The following is a 12,917-nucleotide window of genomic DNA, read 5'->3' as shown; positions in this document are numbered from 1 at the left end:
GAACCTGATTGTATAATAAAATTTACTTAGTATGCAAAATTCCAGATGTGGAATCAATGAAGTGCTCAAACAGAATTTAATGATGATGATGACTGACAGATGAAAAATGAGCTCTGTCTTCTAAACCTGGACTAACTCAATGAAGCCATTGAATTGTAGGTGTTCACTAATTTCAGAAATGCCAGTAATTGCTTAATTTTAGTAAATTCAGTAAAAATCCAGTAAATGCAGCTTTAAAAATGCAAATCATGAGCTTTCTCAGGAAGAACTGCCTCAATGTTTCTTTTTCAAAGAATATATTGTCTGTACTATTTATGCAGTCGATACTACACAGTGTGAGCTATGATCCCAGTGGCCGACTAACAGCAAGGTGCCAGTGGGTTAGTATGAATTGATAGTGAGGTACATACAGTGTTATGGATTCTCTCAAGGGCAAAACACAATCAACTTAAAGAATTTTTACTGTATCTTTTGCCAACTAAAACTAGCTTCTAGTTGCTGATTTGAGTATTCAGAGAGAAGGAAAATGTGCACAACAAGACAAACCCTAAGGAAAAGACTTGTCCCCTTTCTCCCAGATACAGTTTAAGTCCAGTACCTCTCCACCCCATTTCCTAGGCTCAACTTCCCTCACTTTTCGTTCCCTGTAGCACCCAGTCCTTCCCAGTTCCTTTGCAGAGGTGATGGGTAGCACAGGGGGCCACAGTTACTGCGGAACCATTTATATCTGCTTCTTCTCAGGTCACCCATGTCTGCAGTCATTTGGAGGTGCCACTGCCCCAATTCATGTCCTCCTCTGGGCACTGCAGCTCCTACTAAAACTTGTTCAGGTCAAATACACTCTTCTAAACTTTAACAGGAACTGACAACTTCTTCAGAGGTTCTTTTTTTGTTTTTTTTTTTTTTGTTTGTTAGGGTTTTTTTTACAGCCATCTGGTAGAATTTCAGAAAATTAGGAAATTAAATCCTTGCTACATATGGTAGCCAAACAACAGCTACATTAAGAAGGGATAATGTAGCGTCTTAAAAGATGACTCTGCTGTACGTGAGATAGGAGAGTCAGTGGCTCTGAGCAGGTACGAGAGCTCTTCACACAACATGTGAATACAGTAGCAAGAAGTTTCAGTCACTTTCTAATAGTGAGATTCTCTTTGTATCAGTGCATGGAAAGGCCTTTAGGTGTGCAACGGGAGGTCCAGCCTCTTGGGTGGATATAGGTCATGACAGAAAATATGCTGTTAGAGATCTCATTTCATTTTTTTTTTTCTTTTTTGAGACTGAGAATGGTAGAAGTGATAGCTGCAGATCAGGTGGCAGTGTTTACTCTGACTATTTGGTTCTGGTTAGTTCTTCCTCAGTTCTTTTTCAAAACTGCTACTTGGGCTGCACTGTCCATTGCTAAAGTAAATTTGGACATAAAATTGAAATCCTAATGAAGACAAAGTGATACAGTGATACCAAAAAGTGGCAGAAACAAACTTCTTAACACCAATTGGGAGACGTTAAAAAGGGCATTCTTCTTTATTCAGCCTGCTGGACATTTGCAGGATAGCTCCTTTAATCAAACATGCTAAATAACAGATGAACAGGGTTTTTATTACACATATGTTTAAATATTCATTAAATATTATCATTTATTTAATACATATTCATTAGTTTGTTTACATAGTCATACTGTTACTGGAAGTCCTTTTTTCATCTTTCTATGTCTTTGTCATCTTGACATCAGTTCTTGAGTAGGCACAGCATCATTGTGTTCCACCAAAAACTGTTAGGTTTGTTCTTTATTTATCTTATTTGGGTACACAGAGCTTAGTTTACATCCTCTTTGTTTGAGTACATCCTTATCTAATTCTCTAGAACTTCTCTAAGATTATATTGTTCCTTATTTGGAGATTCTGGGATACTGTGAGTAAAGTTTCTATTTCTTCTATCAACAGAGTATATATATCACTGTAGTCAGTTTAGGTAGATGAGAGGCTATGTGGGGATGAACATGATTTTTATTAGTCAACTTTCAAGTAAAGTCTGCACCAGGTGCAATTCCAAAAAGTTCACTGCATCTGTCAATATATGACAGATATTTTTTTCCACTTAAAACATAGTTATTATTGTGTCTGCTTAAACAATAGCAGCTTTTCTCTCTCTTGAGGGCTGCTTTTTCTTTATACTAAGAAAAATAATCTGTCACCCTAACTCTAATTTAAAGTTCAGCCTGTTGATTGCGCATAAAGAGCTTGGAGATGCTAGGATCAGGATCAAGGTCAGTATGTGTGTGACAACAGCTTGCAGAAATGGTTATTTTAAAAGCCTGAGGTGAAATACATATAACCAGTATTTTTCTTCTGTGAAATGATAAGCATATTTCTCCAGTTAATGAGAAACACAATCTTTCTGAACTTGAATTTTATCAACTGGATATGTAGGGTTTTCTCCCCACCCTCCAGTTGCTATCCTTCTTTTAGGCAGTTATGCAAAGATTTTCCTTTCATTTTGCAATATGTGGCAATGAATAAATACCCTTTTTTGGCTAATTATCAAAAGTTACACTAATACTTATGCATTCAGGAATATTGTTCCATAAAATCCTTTGATTTGTTTAACTAAATATGCTCTTTCCCTTACTATCTGTATAAAACCCTCCAATAGTCCTAAGTTTTTATAGATTACACTGATTTCTACAGTGACATTTTGATTATGAAACCTTTTCTGAAGAGAACTCTTGAACTAAGACTACATCTTTTCAAAGATAATTTGCTCTCAGTGCTGTAGAGACAGCTGAGATACAGGACTCATCTATACACAGCTGTATTGTGGCTTAGCAGATGACTATGGATGCAAAACAAGTTCTTTTGGTATAACTCAGTAGAAGATATTTAGGCTGAGGTATTTTATCTTTCATTTGCAAAGGGTTAAAATATTTCTTCTCAGTTGCACTCAGGAACTCATTAAAATGTTGTAAAACCTTCACAAGTCTAAGCCCTCTGTGACATCTTGCTCTGAGCACCTCAGTCCAGGCGCTTGTATTTACAGGATAACAATCAAGCCAATGAAGTCACAGGCTTAGTCTTATGTGGCTCCTGCTATGTGGGAATGAAGGTGCTTATATGTAGGCTCACAGAAATAGCTGATAAATATAATTTTATATCAGTGAGTATTAGAGGCCAAAAGAAAAGCTTATAGCACCTCATCAGTATGGCTTTCTTGCAGCAGTACATGCCGCATACAGGGAACCAGTGCGAGTCTGTGTGTGCACAGACAGCACAAACACACAAGTTTCACTGTGAAATCCCTTAAGGTCAGTAGTGAGAAGATCATTCAAATACTTATTTCCTAAAAGAACAGGAATGCGAGTAAGTCCTAAGAATGCCTCATTAGAACCAGGTAACACATGCATAACTGAAGCACATAAAAGTTTTGATGACTTTTCTAATGGCTGGAAGCAGCAGGTGTAGAAAACTTGCCTATTAGACCACAAGCGATAAGTAGCTCTAATGCCCCGGGCCTTTAAAGGTTTCCTTGTGTCTTGAAGCTGTAGGAATAACCTTTGTGTGTTTTTATGCCAGTGACTACATCACTTGTTCTTACTCTGTATGCTGTTAAACTTGTGGTTTTGCTGTGCATGAGCTTGCGCCTTATTTGCTGCAAGTGTTTCGAGTGCTTTCATGGGAACAGAATTATTAAGCAATAGGCTTTTCCACGGGGTTTATCCTTAAACCATCTGAGAGGTTAATGAATATTAATATTCTACTGTTTTTTTCTTCTGTTCTTCTTTAATAAGGAGGTAATATAATCCCCATTTTACATATGGAAGAGAAGTTCAGAACATTTCAGATTAAAAAATGAGAGCCACAGTACAAGGAGACCAGGATTTTGGATTTCATGCTATTTGGCACACGCTGATTGCCAGCAGCTGTGAGGGGTCGGTGCCAGGCTGGTGGAGCACAGCTGTTTGGGGGTACTTGTGGCAAACAGTGCCCAGCTGGGTGGGGCAGGTGGAGCTTTTCAGGTGCAACCTGGGAGGAGCTTTAGGAGGTGGTAGTAAAAGGGGTTTGAGGTAACAGAGAATGTTTGTTATTTTTTCTATTCTGTGGAGCTCTGTCTTGTTCAGGACTGCTAGTAGGGTTATGGGGAAAGACTCCTGATTCTGAGTAAGGGAAAACTGCTGAGAAGTGCCTGAGGAGTCTGAATGCAGGACTAATGGGGAATGCATATGTGATGTTATGTTTAACTTACCTTTAGCTAGCTGATGGGGAATACTGATTATGGGATAATGTACAGAAATGAAAAAAGATGAGTGTATAAAATCTTCCATTTCTTTATGATTCCTAAGCTTCTAAACTCAGGGAACCTTTACATGGTTTGGAGCCCTCTTCTGAAGGTAAGTGTCCAATGTTCAGAGAATGTGCAAAACTTTATTATATTTGCTATAATGTACATAAATAACTGCGTGGAAATACCACGTGAGAAAATGTTTGCTCTTTCTGTGGAAGGACACTGTTTGGGTTAAACATTTGGATAATGGGGGCTGTGGTTTCTTTCTTGCTGTAAGTTCTTGTCTGCTTCTAGCTCTTAGTGGAGTAGCCTGGTCTCTTGGACATGTGATGTTTGCTGCTTCTTTCCTTTCGGCACTTAGTGCAAATTAAGCTTTATATTCCTGCAGTTTTTGGTTCTTCTTGCCTCCCTGTATCTTCAGCCAGGCTGACCTATGCCCTTTATTAGCCCAGCTGCCAGCTCATAGTAACTCTCTATTGTTTGGGTGTTAACTGAGTGTATTTAGGTCTTGCATGCTTGTCTTACAAGTTCACAATACTTTCAAAATATGGATAACAGAAATTTTATGATGCTGGTGAGAGCTGCCTGTGAAATTAAAAGTCTGATTCCAAAGTCCAAGTATGTTAGAAAAATTCAGTGGATTAGCTATTACACTGTGCTTAGCAAATCAAAGTATTTTTTACTGTAATTTTTGCTTTCTGAAGTTTTGGAATTAATTTTTCTGAAACATTTAGCCTGAAGGAGCTACTCGACAGATGTATAATCTACAAGTGCTACAGTTCTGCAAAATTCTAAACTGTCAATGAGAAAGTATTTTTAAGTTTTTTTTGCTTTTGCTTAGAGTGGCTGGTATAATGAAGTAACCTTGTTTATGCATGATAAAATCAACACCTTTTTAATAGTTTGGTGCACAGTCCTTTGGAAAAGGCAAATAAAAATGAACATTTTCTTGTTGGAGTCTTTCTAATATTCCACATGGAAACAAACCCCCTTGTTTTTCTTCTCTATTCATGTCTTTATGAAGAACTCAATCAGTTGTTTGGGTTTTCTTTGTTGGAAGTTAGCAATGGAAAAGAATTCCTTCATTAGGTGACCTAATACCCCTCACCCTCAGTGTAAGATTATTCTCTGTTGTACACTTATTTTGTCTAGTCTTATTTAAAGTGAGAGCTATGCTAGGACTTATGCTCTTTCCTCTGAATGACATTTCCGAAGCTGAAAATGATCTGATTATCAGGCATGGTTTTCTGCTTTACAAACTAAATTTTTTTTTACCTTATTTTCATCTAACAATTCTTAGTGAGAACTTCTTTATTATGTAAAATAACTTTCAGCTCCTGAATAAAAGTTAGTCTGTTTTGTTTACATATGTCTCCAAGAGCTACATTTTCTGCCAGTCTTTTGTTTCCATCTAATGGACCTAAGTTAATTTAAAATTTAAGAAGGTTTTCTCTTCTTACTCCTGAATTAGTCCAGGCAACTTAGCAAATGTTCTTCTTCTCCCACAAATTATTTGCAGTTGGAGTTAACTTGTGAGTAGCTTGTATTTATTAGTTCTTGAGCCAAAGTCCTGTAACAAACTGTCAGTGATAGCAACTGGCAACCAGTGGATCCCAGTGAGTCTTAGAATGTACACGACTTATTTTTGATGAATGTTATTATATGGAGTAGTGTGCTACTGAAGGGGGTGAGTTTTTGTTGGATTGTTTTGAGTTATTCTAAACAAGGGTGTGTTTCTGGAAGTTTTCTGGAAGATGTTTACTTCCTTTCCTGTACTGTAGCTTAAAACTCTTCAATTGTACTGTCTCTTGCTTAATCCTTCAGCTTTCTGTTCATCCGAAACCTGGAGTTGTTTTGTTCTCAAAGTTTTTTTCTTAGTCGCAATTTTTCAAGCTTGCCCTATGTCTCTCTGACACAGTGTTCATTTAAAGATATCATTACTCTTATTTCAAATGATCTGTGGAGAAGCTTTTCTTAATTGATACTTTCTTCCCATCCCTTGCTCTCTTTTCATTCTTTCTCCCACTCATGGCAGAAAGAACAGGTTCACCACAATGGCAGCTAATAGAGGTAGCTCATACCCGATTCCATCAGTTTTCATTATATCTCCAAAACGTATTTGATGGACCTTTTCAGCCTCTCTTAACTGTGTTTTAGTAATTGCAGCAGACTCTAGGGCATGCAGGTGATCGAGGCAGAAATGGAATGTGAGTCTGCGTATTGACTGCAGTACAGAGAAACTTTTATCTCTGGATCATCCAGGCCAAGTAGGTATAGAATGAAAATTTTCAAGCAGAAGGTGAGATGTTCTTGCTCTAGGACTACGGAGAATATGGAGGTAACATTAAAAGAAGTTTTTAAAGCACATCTCTCTAGAGTTAAACTTCAAAGAATTATTTATTTCTTATGGTTGGCACCAACAGGTCATTGGACTTTTCAGTGTTGAGATGGAGCTTATCCATTTACATATCAATGTACATGCAGGATATTTTCTGTAATGTGATTGCAGATTAATCCTTGGTAACAATCTGCTAACAGAAAATAAAAGCACCTGCATGAAAGTTATCTATGTCTGAGCTGCTCACTCAAGCACTTCTGGGCCTTGGAGGGTTTGGTCTCCTACTCCCAAATGTAGACGCCTAAAATGAACTAAATTATAGTGCCCTGAGGTACGAACTGTTGCTAGCAGTGACTATAAAGGGAGTCTGAAAGAACAAATTTGCACAGAGGTGTAAAATCATAAGTAAAAGGACTGCTGTTTTAAGAATAGGTAGATGCTACTTTTGCTGAGATCAATAAGAAAGATGCATCTGTATGTATCATAATATTATTAAAGTTATTATTACTAAAGCATATACTTAGAAATGCTGCACTGATTTCAGTGAGGAGGAAAAAAGCACAAAAACACAACCTTAAGTCCAAAATGATCTGTTCTTATCTGTCATCTGTAAGCTTAAAATTTAACACAAGAAAAGCTATCTTTTGCTGTCTGTTGCCCATGGTGATACGTAGGTGCTAGTAAGAATAAGGGAAAATCTTGTGGAAAAAAAATGTTTCACTGCACGTGTGGAGCATGGCTGTAATGGCTGACAGAAATTGTTTAATAGGAAAATGAGTCATCTAAGCCTGTAACAGCCTCTATCAGCATATGCATTTCTGAGGTAATAGAACTTGGTGCTCATGCAGTGGCTCTTTACAGCATTAACTTTGAGACCTATTAGGCTCTGGAACAGTGTCCCATGGAAAGTGATAGAAACCCTATTGTTCAAACTTTAAAATGAGACTGCAAGGTGGTGAATGTATGTTAGAGAGCAGTAACTCAGAGATTAACTTGGTTGAAAGAGATGGACATAATAAATCTAATTCTTTGGTCAGGCTAAACATGTAACTTTTTCTTCTTTAGGTTTTCCACATTAATGGACCGGCTTTGTTTGTCATGGAGCGCACTACTCTAGCCCTTAAAGTCTTAAAAGTACAGTTGTGTACAGGGTTTTATTAATTTCTATACCAATAGTTTTAGCTGCTCTGTTTTGAAGCTAAAGTAGTTTTTATTTTGCAAATTTTGCAGTAGCCGTGACCTCTTAAGCACTTACAAGCTTTTGTCTCCATTGTGAAGTCCACTGCACAGTCATAAACATAGAAAAGGCTTTATGAACTCTCCTGATAATCTTGGTAGTCAACTAGAGTCAGTCTATGATGTTCAGATAAACATATACACCTTTTTGATGAAAGAAAACTAATTTTACACTCATCCTGATATTTTGCCTTGTTTAGCAATACCTGTCCCACTATTGCTCAAGCTGGTTTGCTGAATTCCTGTGCTGACAAGTGAGACTTGAAAGGAAACCTGGAGCTGGGGCTAGAGGGAAAATGGCAGTCTCTTGAGAGAAAGAATATTGACAAAACCATACCTTAAGCATTCTTAATTGTAGTCAGTAAAACTTGAGTCAGTGTAAATAATAAACTGCTGATGGGCATAAGGGCTACAGAGAGGTTAGTCAAAGCTCCTGGAGAATTAAAGCATTTGAGAATTGAAATACTGATTCAAGATATATGTGGTAATCACAGCTTCTAATTTTTCTTTCTGTTTTAATTTTTTTTACCTGAATGTATGATAAATTAAAGGTCATGAAAAGATTTATGACCAACTAAAAAAAAACCAAATTAAAACCTTCTTGCTACTTAGAAAAGAAAAATCTTCTAGGGAACGGAAATGTAACAGTGTAATACCCTGATCATTTTGGTATCAGTGTTTCTTTGGTATCAGATAAATTTAAGTCCAAGGTGTTTAGTTTTAGTTTAGTAACTTTCATCTTGTTTCTTTAACAGTGATGCAGTATTTAAGGCTACCTGTATACTCCAACAATTCAGATGTTTTTAGTTAGTGCTTAATGATGTGAGAATAGAATCCAGACAATTTTTTAAATCTTTTTGGTAAAAGGCATGCTGTACCCTTTAATTCTTGCAACCCATCTCTCTAGAGAGAGAAAGAAAGATAATGACTGTCACAGATAAGTGCAAGCAAATGTAAAAAGCATGCTCATATTAGCTCAAGTTTAGGTTCTGTGTATTGGAGTATCCTGCTTGCAGCAGTGGCTACTGAAAGCTGACAGAAGAAAGTACTTCCTCTGCTCTTTTGACCAGAGAGGCAAGAACTGTCATTTCCTTTTGAGGGGGGGGTGTGGTGCAGGAACAAGTACATATCAGAATATAACACCTATGTAGGATTTTATGGGTTGGAGTCTGTGGGCATGTTTTTTTTATTTTTTTTTTTTTTTTAAATTTTTGTGATAATGAGTTGAACTTCTAAAATAACCTTTCTTTTTAGTGCTTTCAAACAAGCCTTTAAACCTTTTTCTTTTCTGGTAAGAAAACATGTACTTATTTTTTACTTCTGATTTTTATCAAATTGTGTTTTCTGCCTAAATCAGGTATAAGATTTGGAAAATCTGCCTTCACATAATAGCATCCAAATAGCAGAAATCAAGGTGATTTTGACTTGTATTTCAGCATTGCAGGATTAATTTGAAATCACAGCCTTGAGGTAAAAAATTAGAATAAATTTTTTAGGCAGATGGTTGGAATCTGATGGTAGGTCTCTATTGGAACTAAAAATACCTACAATGTAAACTGCTCAATTTTCCAAAGTAGTTGGTTCAAAAAACAGGCTACCACTATGTGAAATGCCTATCATTATTTTAGGGCAATAAATATAATACCAAAATATAATTGTGTGTTTCTCAAACTCTGAGTTTTAAGATATAAAGAACATGAAAAATCTCTGCTGCAGTTATGTGGTTGTGGTTTTTTGCTGGAGGAGAGGTTTAGCATGAAAGAATTATTACTATTATTCATATGTCTGTTGCAACAATACTGGATAGACCCTGACCCTATAAATTTTACACCATGATCAGAACAGTAGGGATCTGTTTACCCCAGTCTTGAGTATAAACTTTGCAAATATTTCATGAGTTAGCCAGCAATTAATTTTTCTTTCAGATAATATGTTCTCTTGTTTGCTTGCTTTTCTACTTTCTTTCACTGTTTGTCTCCTGAAAATCTTTGTGGTTAACAATAGGCTTCACAGCTCCTTGGAGGAAGAATACTGTGATCACTTTGCAAAGAACCTTTGTATTGTACAGTTCAGCTCTGAGGGTGTCTCAAGTCAAACAGTGGCAGTGGGTGCTGTGTTTCCTCAGGAACTGCCACTACCCTCTAACAGAGGCAGCAGAAGCCACATGTGCTGCTTCACAGTCCCTGTAGTTCTGAGGTCAGTGTATAAATTTACACCACCTGTTGATCCTGGCTTGAAGTCAGGACTGGACCAAAGAAAGTCATGGCTGAGAAACTGGCGTGTATTTGCTTCTGATGATTACCAGGGTGCTCATCAAGGTAGTGTACGCCTTGGCAGTACATTCTGGTAGTAGTAACTCCTCAAACTTCATCAGCCAGAAGCACCTGGTCATACTGGGTCACAGCCTTAACCTGTCTATATAAGCCTTTCAGGTTTTCTTTCACCCCTGCTATAGTCTTGCCAATAGTTTTCTCAGTGTGGAAATTATAGTCTTAAATATGACTATTACTTCATAAAGAAACTGAAAATTAAGAGGAAGAAAGGGAACTTGTTGCAAACAGCATATGGATTTGGGGTTCACTAAATCAAATGATGTTGACATAAAAGTGAAACACTGCAGAAATATTTGATGGACTTTGGAGGCTTTTTGTGTTGGATCAGTACTTTCTCTGCTGAGGGCTTTGCTGAGAAATAAGCTTGTGTGCTTCACTTGTGCTGAATTTAAGTTTTTAGAGGTGTGATATTGATATTAACTGACAGGTCATCAAGTTCAGCTGAATGAGGTGAGGGCCAGAGTGAGAGGGACTTTAAAGTTCCATTTTTACTTTTTTGTTTGTTGGGTTTGTTTTTGTGGTTTTGGTTTGAGGTTTTTTTTTGGGGGGGGGCGGGGGGAGCAGGGGGAGTCATGGGAAGGGAGTGGTATATCTGCCTAGTTTATATTGTTGTAACCTGCCTTTGTTTTAAGCATAATGTGGGAACATGAACGAAGATGCTTGCAAGACCGTAGTAGTCAGGGAAGTGATGAGATGTTTGGTCTGAAGTGCAGCACGTGCTGCCCCCTGGGGGAAAAACCAAAATCAAAAAGCAACAAACTCCTGGAAGTGCAAAGGATGTGTTTTCCTTTTGATTAATGAGAAAGTAGTATGGTTTTAGAAAATTATGTAAGGACAGATAACAGATGAAAAATGTCCTTGCATGTACCTTTGGGATTATGACGAGCCATTTTTGAAGATACCATTAACAATAAATTATTCTTGCACAACACTTAATATTTTTCCTCTTCTTTAGCATGTGTTCTGTGTCATGGAAATGAAAACTAAAATGCAAGTCAGTTTATTTATTTTCCTGTTGTTCCAGTTCCGTAGATTATAAATATTAAGTGTATGAATAGATTTAATTACCTTTGGAGTAACCTTTTTTATGTACTCAAGAAATTCTGACTGCACCTAGAAAAAGGTGGTGGAAAAAGCTGTCCACAGTGGACATGAGTCTAGACATGAGGTCTTCCTTACAAAACCTTAACTGACTAGTTAGAACTATAAATGTTATGCCATTGATGAAGTTAATATTCTGAGAGTAGCCAAATTACTCATGCCACAATCTTAGAAAGCAGAACATGCCACTAGCTTCATTAGTACATGCTCTGGGATGACATGTTCTCAAAGTAGAAAGTATCAACGAAGTGCTATAAGCTTGTGGCCTGCCTGTGGCATTTTGGTTACTGTACAAGGTGAAAAAGGTTAGTGACAAGTGTTCAAGTGAATAGAGCAAAGTCAATATGAAGGGCAGTTAAATACATCAGGGCTTGTCAGTGTGAAGAAAGGAGTCCAGACTGCTTATAATAGAAGACTTTGAATCTGTGAGTGGCATACTAAAGTGCACAGAGTGTTCCTGTCGCTGACTTTGCAACTCCTTGTGGTAGATAATTAAAGGTTGGCACAGTGTACTTGGGAAATACCACCATTTGCTTCCCTTGATCTGATGGTGACCAACACAGGCAAAATTCTGGCTAGATGGATCTTCATTCCAAGCTACTGTATCTGCTCACATTCCTATGTGGATAGGCATGGTTATGTTTGCGGATGAATAAGAATTCTACTTAAGGTCCATAAGTCAAGAAAACAGAAATGCAAGGTCTCATGCAGTGTTGGGAATAGGGTTGGGGAGAAGCAAAATAATTTCAGCAGAGAAAAACAGTTACCATTTACAATGTCTTCTGTTAGTTCAGTAGACTTTCATATAAATAAATAATTTTAGGTTTAAATTATAATGCAGTTTAAGCTGAAAAAGTGAACAAAAGCCCAAGTGACTATGTGTGATTTGTGAAACAGTACAGGTCTTCCATCTTTTGAGACAGTTTCCTACAGTGCCCTACATTTCTCTTTCCAGATACCACAACCTTCTCATGCTGTGTGGTTTTGCAGGTTCACTGGCTGTTGAAACTGCAGGATTTTCTTAAAAGTAGAAGAGTTTTACTCAATGTCAGTGTTGTGGCCACAGTGCTTATGGACAGTGCTGTGTTACATTACAGTCCTCTGTGCTACATGAACGCTGTCACGGTCAACTGGCCAGGAAGCCCGGATGCACTATCCTATGGTTGGACTATCTAAAACTCCACAAGCATTTCCACCTTGTTAATCACACTTTGGTTGCTGGAACTTGTGGTGGTAGCTCCTTCTGTTACATAAAGCATCAAACTAATGCCATGTAGCTCTTTCTATTGGCAGCTCTGTCAAGTGTGTTTGGTTGCTCTGACCTATGAACTGGTTCCTTAACAGTCACATATAGTTATAGTTTAATGTATAAATCCTGGAACTGCTTCTGAGGAATAGTTTATTTATGCTTTCCAGTTCCTAAAGGAGTCTCAATCTCCAGCCTCCTGAAGGAGTCTGAAGTGTCATCTGCTGCAAAAAGTTGAAATTATGAATGACAAGTGGGGCAGCAGTGTTTGCATCCTGAACCTGATGGAGAGGGTCTGAATTACCTGTGGGAAAGCAAAGGCAGTATGACTGCTTTCAAATTTCGTGAGTGAATTACAGCTAGGACTTATACTTGCTACAGCAGAATA

The sequence above is a fragment of the Pipra filicauda genome, unplaced genomic scaffold (assembly GCF_003945595.2).
Source record: "Pipra filicauda isolate LSUMZ 115617 unplaced genomic scaffold, ASM394559v2 scaffold32_size4067784_pilon, whole genome shotgun sequence".
Lineage (NCBI taxonomy): Eukaryota > Metazoa > Chordata > Aves > Passeriformes > Pipridae > Pipra > Pipra filicauda.
This window is presented reverse-complemented; position numbering follows the sequence as displayed.